This window comes from Trachinotus anak, unplaced genomic scaffold, assembly GCF_046630095.1.
Source record: "Trachinotus anak isolate AG129_WGS33_773 ecotype Australia unplaced genomic scaffold, CSIRO_AGI_Tana_v1 ptg000007l, whole genome shotgun sequence".
Classification (NCBI taxonomy): Eukaryota; Metazoa; Chordata; class Actinopteri; order Carangiformes; family Carangidae; genus Trachinotus; species Trachinotus anak.
Genome location: NW_027273858.1, coordinates 9,945,136 through 9,962,517, shown reverse-complemented (window position 1 = coordinate 9,962,517; position 17,382 = coordinate 9,945,136). Strand labels below are relative to the sequence as shown.

At 38.8% G+C, this 17,382-nt stretch overlaps 1 long non-coding RNA gene across 2 annotated transcripts; it reads left to right on the top strand.

Moving 5' to 3' along the window:
- Positions 1-7,725: 7,725 nt before the first annotated feature.
- On the top strand, positions 7,726-13,525 carry LOC139622436 (uncharacterized). 2 transcript variants are annotated; one of them, XR_011691258.1, is made up of 4 exons: positions 7,726-8,022; positions 11,645-11,731; positions 11,936-12,042; positions 12,186-13,525. It is a non-coding gene; the product is annotated as an uncharacterized lncRNA (long non-coding RNA). The 2 variants fall into 2 exon arrangements; XR_011691257.1 differs by lacking the exon at positions 7,726-8,022 and adding an exon at positions 10,471-10,651.
- Positions 13,526-17,382: the final 3,857 nt, after the last annotated feature.

Below are 17,382 nucleotides of genomic sequence, written 5' to 3'. Positions count from 1 at the left end.
TTCTCACACCTAAGTCGCTGAGCACTGAGATCTTTTGTAAAAATCATGAAAAGCATCACAATATACCTGCAGGTTTTTGTCTGCTGATTCAAAGCACAGGCCGACCAAAGAAGATGTTAATTTATTGGAAATGTTGTGAATGTTCAAACGGTGAATTAAAGCACGGTAGCATTCGCTTTAGCATTCGTGCTTTTGATCATCTGGCGTTCATGTTTAGTTCGATGTATGCCAAGGCCTCCTGTGATGCACAGTACACACAAAAACAAACTCTATCTCTCTCGCTCTCTCGCTCTCTGCCCTCCTTCCTCACCTTCTCTCATTTCTTTCTCTCTTTTTGCAGCTTCAAAAAAATCGTTTCTACCCTCTGAAGCTCCGTTCATGTGGTTCTTATGGTGGGCATGTTTGAAAGACGATTATTTGTGTTTATCACCACTTGTCGTCTCGACTGAGAGCATCATCTCGATCCAACTGGAACACTATATTGTTACAAAAGCAATTAGCAATCTAAAAACAACACTGGCTCAGCATAGTGCTAAATGAAAAAAATCTAAGGCAGATGACATGTAATTGCCATAATTACACTATAATGACAACTACTTTAATAATAGTATAACTGTTTCTTTCACCATTATAGATCGTGATTGGCATAACCTATTATCATCAGTCTAAGTCTGTGTCTAATCTGAGCCTCATTGAAGGTTTCTGTAGAATTTGTTCTTGTGCTACTTTAGGCGTTTTTTTTTTTTTTTGTTCTTTTTGAACAGATGAAGTCATTGATCTCATCTCAGATTACTTCAGATTCCTTGTATTAAGATGTGTTTATTTGAATGTTTGAATAGTGTCATTCCTATTGATCCAAACACATTAGGCTGAAATATGTTATTATTCCTTCTAATAAAGGCCTTTGTCAAATTTTCAACCTGCTGTCAACACTTCGTTGGCTTGCTGTTACGTGCATCAATATGTTCCCTAATTTGGGAAAGAATGATTGTCAGAAATTCAATTTCCTTAGTTTCTAAATTTAATCTGCTCCTCTAAGGGACAGTATAAGAATTATCAGAGCAGAAGGGAGAGAAAAATGGTGGAGGGTATTTTAGGCATTTTTACTTTTTGGTAGTCTGAGGCAGCTACAGTAAAGTAAAAAATTTAAATGTTCCATGAATTTATTAAAGTTTAAAGCAGCTATAATCATTTTATTTTATAATCACAACAACAATAATAATAATGTTTAATTTGACTGACAAATGTCTCTATCATCAGCAAGGGTGAGCTAATAACACCACTGTATATAACATAATATATTTCAGCAAAATTTCATTGTGTCATTATAACCTTCAGGAAGATTTTTTGCAGGACTTGTTTTAGACTGCATTAGGTTTAGCTAGGTGTACCCAATAAACTGGCAACTGAGTGTGTGTCTACCAAATAAATTAAGTAAAAAGTCAATTTCTCTCTGAGGTGTGGTGGAGTGGAAGTAGAAAGTAGTATAAAATGACTCAAAGTGCCTTAAAACTGTCTCTAAAAGCATTATAATTGAAAATAGTTACTTGTAGCTGCTGCTTCATGCTTATAAAATCTTTTAATCCGAGGTCAATTTTTTTTAATTTTATCATGAGATCGTTTGGCTTAAAGTTCATGCCTAGAAAATTCAAAGTGAGCTTGAGCTCAGGTGATACAGTGCAGTGCTTGACCTTTGCGGTATAAAACCAATGGTTAAATATCAAGGTAAAGGACAGTTTAAACAAGAGACACAGACAGACCACACACACAGACAGAAACACACACCCTCTGTCTCACACACGCTCATCAGGGACAAGGATACAATTGTCTTTTGACATGAATCAATGTTGACATGTTCTTATTTCCTGAGCTGAGGCTTTTATTTTTTCCTTTTTCAAACTCTCTGCTGAACTGAATGGAGATTCTGTGGCAGGCAACATAGCTGCCTCGGTCAATAGGCCAGAGCTGCTCATGGACTCGACAGCAAAGCACAGGAGCAGACGGCAGAGCCAACAGAGCCGGATCAAACAGCTTGATCTGTAAAGGCCCTGACTTGAGACACAAATTGACTGGGGGTCCAGGAGAGAGCACATCTTCCCCAGTCAGCTAACTTTCACAGTTCATAAGCACAGAGGGGGACACATTTTTGGAAGTGTGCCACAGTCATTAAATCCAGGCTATTTTTGTATTCTGCGCATGGATCTGCTGAAGATCTGTCGCCTTGGTTCTGATAACACGGGAGGCGGAATCACCTTTGCCCCTGACTCCGTCCCATGTTGGTGGTGGAAGGACTTACGCTATTAGCCACCACAGGAGAGGATTTCACTCGTCGCACTCCTGACTGCTGATTGAACACCCCAGCGCTATCTGTTACCAGGAGAGTGGTCTGCTGCCAGAGGCGCTTCTTGTGGTAGTAGATTATTTGCTTCCATCCAGATAGATGTACTTTACATGACATTAAACAGAAGCAATATGAGATCTGCCTGGTACAAACCTATCCCATCTCCCCCTCCTCCCTCCCTTCTGAATAACATGGGAGAGCTGCTTGCACGATTAATCCCATAAATCCAACATCTTATAATCAGTGACTTTTATTTTAAGGGGATATGATGTGGAATTAATGGTCACATGCACTTAAAACAACAAAGATAATGTTTACACGTGTATCATCAAATTGGCAATCATGTAATTTGAAATGAAGATTGGACCCATTTCCAGCGTAGAATTTTAAAACATGCATCAGCATGGCATAGATGCAGCAGCCACTCTGGGCTGCAAAGTGTTTCAAAGGTCTTGAGAGATAGTAAATAAAGAGCCTAATGTGTTCTCGCGCACACATCTAAATAAGACTTGTCAAGAGAACATAATCTTCTCCTCCCATAATGGCTTGTATATTGTGATGCCTTGAATGTTTGTTTTGCATTCAAGGGACTGCTCTGAAAGGGAAATTATAGTGATTTCTTGTCAAACATGATGACTTCCCATTTGGAAATCTTAAACATCTGCAACAGAGGGACACTGTGCATCCAGATAAGCTTCAGGCCTGCACAGGCTTTATTCACTAGAGATGTATACTTAAGCGTTCATGATTACAAAATCACGTGAAGGATATGACCAACTTCAACATCGAACATAAGGACAGTAATTGAAGCTACACCAACAGTTTTATGACATTTATTTGACTCAGTATATTAATTGTTTAATACACTTTCCAGTGTGAGTTTGACAATTAGACAGGAATCAATAAACTGTAAAGCACCATTTTTAAAACATTTCATAATTTTGCTAAAACAGACCATTTCTCTACAATAATTGTAAAGAACTAACACATCTGTCATTTACATTGAGGAAAGAAAAGATTTTGTTTTTCAACTCAGACCTTAAAATGTATCCAGTCATTTGTGATAGCGCGTACCACAGCAGTAACTTGGAACTTCAAAAGAAAAAAAAATTGATAAAGGATAAAAATAATGAAAGAAGAAATTTGTAATTTATGCAAGTCTGATAGAATTGGCATACTTTTTTTAGGCTGGGATTTGTTTGGTAGTTTCATAGCTTTGAACCAACCCACTTACTGAGAGGTGAAGTTGTGTTTGTGCAGATCAGGTAATTTTGGTGTAACATCACTATGAGCATACACTTGTGCCTGCAATATCCTACAAACACCGTCAACGTGTGTTGTGTTCTGATTCTTTCTCATTACTAATCAATGAGTTGCTATACATCAAATGTGTATTAACACACCCGGCACTCGTGGGGCAACATTTACACTCATTCATGGTGAGTCACGGTTCAGGTGACCTGATGGCTGTAAGTCCAATATTTACTCTGCTTTCAGTTTAGTTGTTTTGTTGCTCTGCAGCAACTCCTGAGGGAAATATCTGGCTCTTTAGCTGCTAAATGCTCCACTATGTTCACCAGCTAGTGACAAACATTGTCTGTCAGCTGTTCAGTGCTGGGCTGGTATTGCACAGTGGGTCTATCAGAGCTTCTGCTGAAAACAGCTCCACGCCTCTGCTGGAAACACAGTTGAGGAGAGCAACGAGAGTTCAACTAGTAAAGTAACCGGCCAGAAAAAAAAAAAAAGACAAAAACAAAACAAAGAGCTGAAAGGAATTCTTCATACACTTTTCCCTAATAACCAGTTTAAATGACAGCTAGAAATCTCGTTTGTCATGAACCTAAAGTGGCCAAATTGCTGCTTTTACAAAAGTACCTATTTGCTTAAGAGATATTATTATACACATCAAACATCTAACTAAATGTAACAAACTCCGAGCAGCCTCTGCTTTATCAAGTTGAAGTAAAGAGAATAATACAAAGACATTTTATTCTTAACTTCACAGACTCACTTTTTTCTAAAATAACTTATTATGCAGGTAGATGAATTTCAGTGTCTCCAAATGTTTAAATTCCATGTATTAATTGTTGTACAGACTGCTTTACGGTGGTGTAGTTTGTATTACAGAGGCTCAGCGTTCTTTATGTGGTGTCAGAGTATGGTAGACTGTCTCTCAGTATGGAGGGGATGCTGCAGAGTCTTTGTTGTGGCTGTGAAGTTTCTGTCTTTCATGAGCAGCTGACATCACTGACATTTCATCATTTTACCAAAACCACAGCCTTTATTTTGGACATAGTGTGAGTTTCTAGGATGGCATAATTGTCAGGACAGTAGCCTATTGCACAGCAAACTAGCATCACCATACAACAACATGATATCATATTTCTCATCTTCTCTTCTCATCTGCAGCAATGCAACGAAAAAGAGCCTCACACTGACAAAGGAAAAAGAATAAAGAAGGTTTTGTTGGTTAAGGCTGTTCAGTATTCATTTCTTTTCATTTCTTTCTTTTCCTTTCTTTAATTTCAGAGCAGAGTTCATCTGTTTGTTATGATTTTGTGTTTGGACCAATAGATGGTGAATTGTATTAAGTCTACAGATGAATTATCTTGGTCCAATAAATTGCTCCAGTGTGACTAAAGATTGTGCTTTAAAGAGCTGATGGAAATTGCTACTATTCCAGCGATGTGCTGACACGCAGGCAGACTTAAAAAAAGTAGAAAGCTGCACACTCATGACTCCAATGCATGTATTTCAACTAGCATTTGCACTGAATTTTGTGGTAAAAATCAATGCAGTCAACTTGAAGGCAATGCAAAGACTTTACACTAAAAATATGTTCACATTATGAAGAAAACAACAAGCACATTGTATTGAATTTGACTGCCTAGATAGAACATTTCTATAATAAACTCTTGATATTTCTGACATTACCAAAAGGTCAGGAAGTTGTTGTAACTTTAATCAGGAGGTCAGGGAGCTTTGTGTTATGATCTTTATTTTACTTCATTGCATCAGTGACAGATAGCAGGGATATATGCAAAAGTAAAGTCAAAGCACCTGACAGAGAACATGCATTTTTGTTTTTTTTCAGATTTTTGAAAAGGAAGATTTTTACTGGTGCTTAAGACCTGGACACTTGTGTGGTAAAATACCATAAAAGTTAAAGCATCATTTGCCACTGAGTTTGTGCTATGGATGAAAATATATGATTGTCAACAAAATGTTTTTTGTCAAAAACAAACAAACAAACAAAAAAAACATGGCCCTATTCTGTAAGATTTTGTTAGCCTTTATTGCACATAGTCCCTGACAGTAGCCAGCAGTTCGTTAAAAAAAGCATATGGTGTTTTCAGCCATTTGTAATAATTAAAATTTTCACTGGTCCACTTTTTCCTGAAATGGGCCGGGCTTACAAATGGGATGACCAGGTTTGGAAACAGCTTCTTTGGATGAAAGGAGAGAATTCATTAATTTAACTGGTAAAGCAATTATGAAATATGTATGTGGAACACACTGCATCAGTGTGATGAAAGTCTGTCTATTGTCCTGACTGCTGGTTTTAGCATTGACATTTTAATTGGTGATTTTCAGCTCTCATTCTGCACCAGAAATGCACAGAGAAAGTTTCTAGGCCACACACACACACACACACACACACACACACACACACACACACACACACACACACATACGCAGTGGAGTCATTGAAATTGAGTAGTCTGACTGAGCCTTGTGTGGGCTCAGTGACAGCGTTGATTAAACATTAAGGAAGAGATATAATGCCATTTTACCATTGTGAGTTATCCAACCCCTTTGTACAATCATTTCATCTTTGCCCTTGAACTCAAACACATTGCCGACTGACAGGATAGAAAGAATAATGATAATGAATTATGCATAAATGAGAAGTTGAATTCATCTTTATCCAACTTCGGAAAGTTGGTGCATTTGAGGACCCCTGAGTGTTATTTGTCATGCAGCTGACAGGAAACACTGCAGTTGGTGCTTGTAAAAATGGGCTTAGCGTGTGGGCCAATGAGAACAGTTTTGCGCAGCATTGTGGACCGTGATCCTTATCCTCCTTTTCTTTGGTGGGCATGAGAGGATGAACAACAGCAGAAAATATACCATTTGTTCTGTTCTACTTCCTTTATCCCCTTACTTGAGTTGATATGAGATGGATTTGGAAGAAAGCACCACTGTTGTAAAAGGAAAGTGTGAAATTCTCTGTATGTAACGGTGGTTCAGTACCTGGTCTGGTTAAATCCTGGATGAAAGAACCCACAACTCTTGGATGTTTTGTAATTTTAAACAGTGTGTGCCTCTTATCTGATACTCTAGGATGCCGCCTCAGTTGAATTTCCTTCTCTGCAAAACAGTAAAGGGACAACACAGCCTGTGATACCAGATGAAGTGTCTGCTGAGATACAGAAGAACAGCAAACATTCAGAGAGGACAGGGTTGCCAGTACCAGTGGTGTCTTACTGATTGCTGTTTTGTCTCAAGCTTGTCTGATCCATCACACTGTAGCAATATTTCTTAAAAAGAGGTCATATGTGCCCTTTTGTATCTACAGTATATCAGTAATGTCAAAAACATGTACTTTGGATCCATTTGGACAATCAGAAAAATTGCACCCTAACACACTGATATATTCATAGCTTTATTTCCACCTAGGTTACACACTTATCACTTTCATTTTGGCCAAGATATTGCTGTTGGGATATGTGTAATTTTCTCGGCAGGCTTTCGAATTTCCTGGATATCTTATCATCAGCGAGTGCCCTTTGATATTATGAAGTTTTGAGTCTGATATGAAAGGTGGTTTTGTGTACTTTCCATAGAGCTGTGCAGTGTAATTCATGGACTTTTCAGCAGTTTTTGCTTGGGGTGTGTCAGTACAAATTGTTTCTAGAAAATATTCACACAACTTTTTCTGTTGCAGGGTGAAACTTATAATAGTTTTCAGGCTACAAATAAACTCTTGCAACTCAGAGATTTTGAATTCTCATTATATTCACTGGCCTCCACAGTGTAATAGATTACTCCCGGCAGCAGCAGGCTGCCCTGCCAAACTCTCCTACTCAGCCCTAGTAGGTCAAAAAGTGTGATTCTGCTGGTATAAATTTTATTTGGGAACAATAGATTATCTTCTGTTTGGATCAATTTTTTCAACTTTCAGTAATGACGGGGGTCTTTATGTAGGATAACAACATTTAGACCAATATCCTATATCTTTTCTTAAAGGCCTCTGATGCCTCTGAAGTGTGTCTCTATAACCTTAAATCTTAATGGATAAATAAGCAGCATTCAAACTTAGCTATTATTTAGCAACTGTTTAACAGAGCTATTTGTAAAGTTTTGCTAGTCCCTTATAGCCAATGTTAGCATTAAGAGCTGTTTAGAACAAACATTTAGCATTAAACATCTTCCCTTTACTCGCCAAGAGGTGTCTCCAGTGGTTGAAGGCAGTCCTCTTGTTTTGCTTGTATCACTTCTTTTTTTTCTACTGAAGTTAGCATGCTAACCAGCTATCCCCAGTCCGGTCGGCCTGTCTCGTCACTTTCCGATACCGAGTCACTGTAGTGTCCAGTTAACCCTGAAGACAGTCTCTGGAAGGGGTATTAGAACATCTTGTATTGTAAATGCAACGATGGCTGAAGCTCTTGGCAAGACTGGTAAGTAAACAGCTGTTAATGTTAACAATGACTATATAGCAATAGCTACATTTCAGCACACAAAAACTTGTGTGCTAATCTGCTTCTTCAGAACTGTGTAGATGTGGTTTGATCAGAGTTGATCGACTGTGACAACCATATCATTGTCATCACATTTTTGTTTTAAACATTGCTAAATCCTGATTGGTGCAAACAAAGACATGACAACACCTTTTTCCAACAGAATCCCAACAAAAATACAGATGTCTGGCATGTAAAATAACCAAACCCATTGTAAAAAAGAAATTTGTGTGTTCTTGTTAGACCACATAGCATAATGAGAAGCTGATTGGAAATATTACACATATTCAAATCCAGAGTGCCAAACTCAAGAGTGGAGAAGACAAGAATTATTTATATGGTAGTTTTTCTCTCAACCTGGTTTTAAAAACGCCAGCAATATCTGTAATACTAATTAGAATTATTTCTGTATTTCTGTTTACAGTAGTAACTATTCTAACGATTCTACCAATGACCTTCATAACATACCACTGTGTTACATATTATTCTCAGACCTGACCTACAGTGATTCAAAGTCTAGGCTAACATGTACATTAGGCTAAATGTTCTGTAGATTTTACTGCCTGAGCCACAAAGTTAGGGGCTATTTAATACAAAATGCCCCTTCCTGACCTTGGGAGTGATTATTCTCATTCTCAATTATTCTAAGCATAATTCTGCAGTTCATGACAATGTTGCATATGCAGCTATGTTAATTTACTTGTGCATAGGGAGGTCCTCCGGAGTCAGGCTGAGCTTGATGAAGGTGCTATCACCCTCAATGAGAGGAATAATTATCACAACAACACATACATAAGTCCTCAATTAGATTATGGCCCACTTTAATAGACTCCCAGCAAGAGTGGGAGTGGTGCCTTAATGTAATTGGTTACAATATGACATGGAGAGGAAAGCGTCACAAAAAATGACACAGATTTATAAGACCTGCTCTATCTCAGTTTTTCATCCCCCCCCCCCCCCCCGCTGAAGCTTGACCACTCTAATCGCTCCTGTCCTGTGATCTCACAAGTGTGTCATATAAATGGCTGGTGCATTCTGTTTATTTTTCCCATCCATAATACATAGGGTATCTAAATCCTGCTGGCGTGTGCAGGAAACAGAGAGAGAGGGAAAGAGAGAGACAGCGAGAGAGAGAGAGAAAGAGAGAGAGAGAGAGAGAGAGAGAGAGAGGTAGCTTGCTAATGGTGTGAGTCATAAAGGCTCAGAACAAAGTGGCAGAAATACATACACATAAGCCAAGAAGAGCCAGAGAGGCCACGCACTATGGTCTGCTGGGTGAGAAGTGGTGATTTGAGAGTTTGGAGCTTAGAAAGGCTTTAGGCAGAGTTTGATCTGCCCCTGCAAGGGCAGTTTTTAGAATCAGCTTCCTAAGCATTGCCTCATGCTCACCTGACTGCAAGGTCACCCAAATCCACATTTTAATTCGGTTCTCTGGAAAGCATGAATTGCTCTCCAGTGTAACCTTTATCTTTCTTTATCCAGCAGCAACAAAACACAATCCAGCACATAGCACCAACTTTTCCACACTGGAATCATTATCATAGACATGGTACTATATTTGTTTCAGAAGAAGACACACACCAGGAAGAATACATTGTGTTACAGTTAACAGTCCGAGCTCCTGCCATCTGTATTTAACTGTGATTTATAGATTAGATAGTAAATGAATCGGAGCCCCATACATATGTGGGGTGATAGTTACACCTGTGAAAACACAATCAAAAAGTAAACACATGCATCTGTAGTGGGTATCAATGCAATCAATAATAAAGGGGTTTATAATGTAGTTAAGAAAGTCTCCACAATGTGAACTCTCAAAATATTTCAGCCTTCGTTCAACATATTGTAATTACTGTGTAGAACTTTTAACTGTGAAGTTTGACAGCCTTTTTAGGTTTTCATTTTACCCTGAGCATAAGACCAAGGTGAAAAGCCATCTAACTCTGGAAAGGTTTTCTGTATGACTGCATTTCGTAATAAAACACAACCGGATAGGACTTCACTGCCATGTTCTAGTTGCAGAATTATGGTGAAAGAGTTTCCAAGGATAGACTAGTTCAGTATAATAAAACTTTTAGAAACTTAAAAACACAATCTTATTTACATTAAAAAAAGTTGGTACAAAAAAGGTTCAGAAACTAAAGACAATGCTGCCTCATTTATTAGCAAGCCTGTCCTCTAGATAGTTTATATACAATTATGATGATACAGATTGTGCTTTCTATTAACATAATGAGGATATGTTGGACTAAAAGTTCACTGACTTCTTTATGGTCATGTTTAGCCACTCGCAAAGGGCTACTTATAAGTTTTCTGTGATGTCGAAAATGGTTTCCTGATTGTTGCTCGACAACAGCTTTGGCCATCATTGCGTTTACAAGACAAGAGGTTATAATACACCCTCTGAGCAGCGCTATGTCTTCAGGGCAGATTGGAGGCTACAGTGAGTCGCCATTAACGAGACACTCTGGGGCTAGCTGGTTACCATGCTAACTTCAGTTGAAGAAAAGATGTGATAGAGACAAGAGTTATTATTGCCGTTGCTTTCCACCACTGGAGACAGCTCTTGGTGAGTAAAGGAATCAAGTTTGATGCTGAATTCGCGGAGTTTCTTCTAGACTGGTAAGTAAACAGCTGTTAATGCTAACATTGGCTATGCAGCAACAGCAGAACTTACACATGGCTCCTTTAAGGTTAGGGAAAGTTTGTGGTCTGGTACAGATAAAGATCCATAATCTTTGTATTCTTTCCCTTTTGTGGCCTAAACCTAACTATAGAGGGGATTCTGGATGCAAACTCCAGTCTAACAGTTCTGCAGTTTGTACGCTTGCCATCCACCCCAACCACCTCCTTGTGAATCTGCTGCCTTTAATAAGTGTGCCTCTGAACATTATCCAGCTAGTGATTATGTTTCCTACAAAACACATTTGCTGTGGCAGTTTAATTGAAAAAAGTTAGTTTCTGAGAAAAGTTTGCTATATTCTGTTGCTAGCCACATTGCATGCTAATAATAAACCATAAAACTCGGCTTACAAGAAAAAAATAATCAAAATTGCAGATAAAAACAAACTTTTAATTGCAGGCTTCTTGAGGGTCCTCCACATGTTGGAGCCCTGTGTATTTAGTTCCACTATTCTCCTCACTAATTCGTCACCACTGCACATTATCATCATTTTTGTGTGTGTACCGTTTGTTGCCACATCAGCTGTCGCAGTCAAGTTTCTTTCGTTGATTGAAAACAAATCCCCACTCTTTCCACTCTCTTGCTGCAAGCCTGCCTGAATAACTGCCCTGTGCTTGACTGTTTAGCTCTCCACTTCTTCACTCATCTGCCCTCATATAAAACATCCAATGAATATTTCAGCCTCTAACCCACAGCTAGTTGATATCAGTGGAACATGAATGTCATCTGTTTCACAGAGATTACTAAAAGAAATAACAGTTTGCCTTGCACCCTCTGAATGAGTCACAGTAAACAGACAAAATCCTATTCAATTGTTTTCTGGGCTTTTTTTCTTGGAGGAGGATTTAAATATTTATTTTTACATTTTGTTTCTTGCAGCAGAGCTTTGTGCATAAGCCACTGGTCGGAAAGCATGTCTCCTCTTGGTCTCCTGCTGGTACTCCACAGCAAAGCCAGGATAAACAGGTGCCCGTTTTGAGATTATTCAGTGAAAGTGAACCATTGGAGCTGAACTGCAAACACCTCTACCTTTCTGTTGAGTTCATGGAAAGTACAAAATTCATGTTTTTACCCAGTGTATCAAATTAGATACTGTACAATGGCATGAACTAAAGAGACAAGGAAACACAAGAGTTTTGTATTGCCTCTCTTGTCTCCATCTGATCCCAGATTTGTCCAAAGGCATTAACTCTGACTTCATAAAGCTGTCAGAAAGTCACATGAAAGGATGGTTAGAGACAATGCAAGATCAAAGGGTGTCTTCCTAATATCTGTCGGTAAGTAGTGCAAGCATTCAGGAGCTCTGTTTCCTGTTACCTTGTATGAAGCTTTCACAGAACTGAGTAATTACACCTGCCAAGTGTTATTCAAAAAAGTAATGCTTTCCACCATTTTTCCTGCCCCCCAAAACCCAATCTAGGCTTGCTTGAATGACAGCATCGAAAAAACTGTGGAAAAAGGAAAAATGAGAGTGACTGAACTGGAATAGAAGTGTCGTGGAGAGAAGATGGATTCCTGTGCTCTCAGTGGAAAGCTGTCATAACAGTCCTCAGCAGCTGTTCTGGGAGCAGCTAGGAGTCGCTGGAAATATGTCACACACACCTCCACTCCTCTGTACAGGCCCAGGCAGGAGTCCCACCTAACTGTGTCACATTTCCATCTCATTGTGGGGAAAGCCACCCAACAGAGAGGGAGAGGAGCACAGAGGAGTCGGGACACAGGGGGAAGATCCTTTAATTTAGTCACAGTGGAAAGCTTTAAGCCTCTATCCTACCAGGGAGGGAGAGCACAGCGTGAAGCTCTGCAGCCGCACGTTGCCCTCTCACATCGTTCACTTCCATCACAGCGACTCCATCAGATCTGCTGTGATGAGGAGTGACTGTGTAATGGGTATGAACATATACCCTCCTTGCCAGTATCCTTGCTCTGCAACCATTGTGCAGCTTAACTGGTGCGTTTCCCTCTCAGCATGGAGTAAAAAAAAAAAGTAAAGCATTAGAGTTAACAACAGTGAGCAGTCGGGGATTCAGAGAGTAAAAGTCGTGTCATCCCTGATAAGACTCAGCCCCTGGCCCTACAGGAGGCAGTTTAAACTTTGGAAATTATGAATGCCCACCAGACTCTTTTACCATGTTTGTACCTTCAGCCTGAAAAGCTCTGCTCTACCAATTTGTTTTGCTCCAGTAGCTTGTAATGACAATGTTGGCACTTTGGTAAAATACCAAATTAAATGTGATCCTTCATTTATTCATATTTTTTTTTATCTCAGTGTTTGAGAGAGGTTTTAAAATCCACATAAGCGTATTAAAGATGTGCATTCAAATAGGTCTCCAATAAATTTGTCTCAGATGCTTTAGGCAAATATGCTGCTAAGAGTGTTTTTGGCTGTGTACAGTACATAATGAGGATGTAAAATGATAATTATTTAAAGCCATAAAACATGATCCAAACACAGAAAATCCTGCAACTAAATATGTTATTGATATTTCCTGGTGCTGAAAAAGCCTTTTTAACATTGGTCATATCTGTAAACACTTGATTTTGTTATTGATGATTCTGAAGTCCTTGAACCGACATTATTTTTCTCCACATGGGGGCAGCACATGTGGCAAATACGTTAGCAAACGGATGCACATCCCGCAAAGAATTCACTTAAGGTTGTGTTGGTGTGTGAATGTTCAGGCTCCTATAAGGCAAAAATAAAATCATTAAAGTTAAAAAATGTATTCAAATTTATTTTGTGCTATGAGCTACAGAGCAACAGAGATGAATTTGGATTGGTCATGTAGACATTCATTAAATATATAAAATGTACTAACGTTTCGAGTATAAGTTATATGCACTTTGATTTATTTCGTCCATTAGAGTTACTTGTCAGTTTTAAATGAATGAGGTAAATGAAATTAAGTCAGATAGATTACTGAAGTCATTATGCTGGAAATTTGTCAAACAAAATAAATGATTAAACCTTGGATGGAAACTAATAGGATGTATACTGTATAGTGAGGGCACCTTAACCTGGACTATGGAAGTGGTCTCACATTTTCATCTCTTCATTTATCTCTTTAATCCATGGTTTGGAGCCTTTCAATGAGGTTAATTCCAATTGTTTAAAACATTGTTCAAAGTATATTTTTCTTCTGTTTTATATTAACTTTAGCTGTACAATAAGAACACTTTCTATTGTTGCTTCACAATTCAAGGACTTGCCTTTCGTTGAAGGACGCAGCTCACAAAGCTGTCCTTGGAAGGACCTGAAGGCTAGACTGAACCTGCAGCTCCTGTCCAAAAGAGATGGTCTAACCCCACAGAGACAAAACTAATGGTGCATTCAGGCGGTCTCCATCAAATTGTAAAGAGAAAAGTATAATAGTTGGAATATGTCCTTGAATGGTAAATAACAGCAGTTAACTGGAAAGTGTCATGATACACTACATGAGTTTCAGGTGTAATTTGTAAACAGCTCTGGTAAATGGGACAAGTAAATAAGTCTGTATAATTTGAATTTATCTGGTATGTCCTAAGATCGATAACATATTGAAGCAGAACAGTTGTGTGTTGAGTGTGTTAAAGTCCTGTGCTTAGAATTTCTAGGAGACAAAGTTACCCTACCTCAAGTTTACACTGCATGCCCAAAACTAAGCAGACCTCTGAACAGCACACTGTTAGAACAGCCTAAACTCCTCTTTATTTACAGGATATAGCACTTTTCAAATCTTTTCAAATAAACCATTAGTGCTTCACAATAAAAAAGAAAGCAGGAAGACAACCAAAAACAAAACAACACAGTCAACAATTAAAATAACACATAGAGCAGTCAAAGGTAATGGTAAAAACACTTTCAGTAAAAGTATGTTTTGAGCAAGAACACTGAGTTTTCAGCTAGCAAGCTATTCCAGAGGGTTGGAGTCAATAAACAGGAAAAGCCCTGTCAGTCTTGGTCTTCAGCTTTGACCGGGGTATTCCTAACAGGGCCTTATCTGAAGATCTCAAGCTATGGGCGGGTGAGTAATGAATTAGAAGCTCAGACAGGTAGCATGGTGCCATGCTATGTGCTATAAAATGGACAGGCAGCCAGTGAAGGAAAACTAAAATAGGGGAGATATGATCATGCTTTCTTGATATGGTTAACAGTGTGGAAGCTGCATTTTGAAGCCGTGCAATCATGTTTAGGCCAAGGCATAAGAAAACTGCATTACAGTAATCCAGATGAGTTGTAATAATAGCATGAATCACTGTGATCATTCGACTATTTTTGAAAGAAATGAAGGATCTAATTATATATTTGTATATATTTCTAGCCTTTTAACACAGGACTCAAGAGTGAGGTTCTGCTCTAGAATAACTTGAGTTATTAACATTGGGTACCACCAGGCAGAACTTGGCCATGGATAAGCTCGGTGCCTATAATAAGGATTTCAGTTAAAGAAAAAGTTTATTGCCATCCAGTCCTTAACCACAGGGAAGATAACTTGGCAGAGCCAATGTTTTTCAGGACAAAAACAGCTGATTATCATCAGCGCAACAATAAAATGAAATGTGCTGTTTAATGATTCAGCACAAAGGGAATAAATAAAGAGAAAATAAAATTGGTCCTAGAATGGAGCCCTGCAGCACCTCATCCATAGACAATGCTTGAGAAGAGGTGAAACAATCAACAGATGAGTGGTCTTTCAGAAGAGTTTGAGGAGAACCACTGAAGGGGAGTCCCAGAGATACAAATTCAAGTTCTCAGCCTTTCAATAATAATGCTAATGACACTTAGTTCAAGCAGAAACAGTACAGAGCATTCATCTACATCAGCCTTTATCAAGATATCATTGACAATTCTTACAAGGGCAGTCTCTGTGCTGTGTTGCTGTTGGAAACCTGATTAAAATGTGTTTGTTATGTATCAAGATGTCCAGTGGTTGATTTTAAAGTATTTTTTGAAAGAAACAGTTGTTATTAACAGAGGGGTCAAGACCAGGTTTTTTTGAGAAGTGGCTGGACACTGAACAAAATAATCAGGGACACAGCCAGGAGATAAGAGCGGGTATGGGGCTATAGCACCTAGAACCTCAAATAAGAATTGAATAGATATTATGTCCAGTGTTTGATGGTGGTGACATATGTGTAATAGTGTGTGGATGGTGATTTCCTTGAAAACAGTATCCCATTGAGGAGAAGCTAAGTCAGGCACAGAAGTGTGGGGATGAATCTTTGACCCAGTATCCTCTATCTTATCTATGAAAAACAATGAAAGCCTTTCACAGTCTACATTCGAGGAAATAAGGACACCAGGAGAAGCAGGGTTGACTAATCAGTCAGTGGTATTAAATAAGAATCTAGGATTGTGCTGGTTGGACATGATGAACACCGAGAAGTTTTTTGGACTTGCATCTTTAATTTCACTGTTAAAAATTTGTAATAAAAAATGCATATGCTCATAGTGTACTGAGAGCTTGGGATTTGTTCCAATTCATCCTCAGCAGCATGAGTAAGTTTGAGCGATGGTGCTGGGTGATAAGGTCTGGCTCCCAGCTGACAATCCAGTTCATCCAAAAGGTCTTGGACAGGGTTGAGGTCAGGGATCTGTGCAAGGAAGTCAAGTTCTTCCACACCAAACTTATTTAAACACTTCCCTTTATGGACCTCACTTTGTGCACAATGGCATTGTCATGCTAAAAAAGGAAAGGGGCTTCCCAAAAGTGATGCGTAAATGTTGGCTGCACACTATTGTCCAAAATGTCCTTGTATCCTGAAGATTTCACTGAACTGGAACTCAGGAGCCTAGTCCAAATGCTGTAAACAGCCCGAGTACAAAAGTGTAGATAGGCAAGGATTTTGGCTATGTAACAGTAAATAATGCTGACAATGCTGTTTGGACTTTAAATATTCCATATTCCATTATGCTTTGCAATCAAACAGGCAGTGCAATATATATTTTTGCAGCATGTTAGTGCTAACCTGTTTCCATGCAGTATAATACTGTGTTTTTAGAAGTGATTCAGAGTGCTACTGTCTGTACAGTTGCATATCCATCTGCAACATGTCTATTGTGGCTCTCCAGGCACTCTGATCCTTCCTCCATTTCATTTGTCTCCATATTTTGGCCTGAATTTTTAGTTAGCCATATGCTCTGCTTGGTTCCAATCTGGTCTTCTAGGTACAGTACGCATTTTTTGTGGGAACTGCTGTGAGAACTGAGAAAGTTTAATACATTCTTCTCACTCTCTTTATATGCACGGTTTTATTAGGAGATTTACAGTGGAGCCTGTAAATGTGACAGCTTGGTATTTCAATTGAAAAGTAAAAAAAAAAAAAAAAAAAAAAAAAGAATAAAATTGCAACAGTGACTATTAAGACGCTCGTGGTATGCAATTCATTGCCATCAGTCTGCTCCACTGCATGATTATGAAAGGTAGAGGGACCATTCCAGATGTGATAATGATGCAGATGCACAAAGTAAAGGTGGTAGCTGGAACGGATTTATTATCATTCATTGCAGTAGAGTAGAGTAGGGTAGCTATGTTTGCTTGTTGAGGTACCGCCTGCTGATTTCATGTCCAGTAATCTTCTCAGAAAGATGCATGAGATCCTGAGAGACTGTTCTTGACCAGGTACCATCCCCTCTG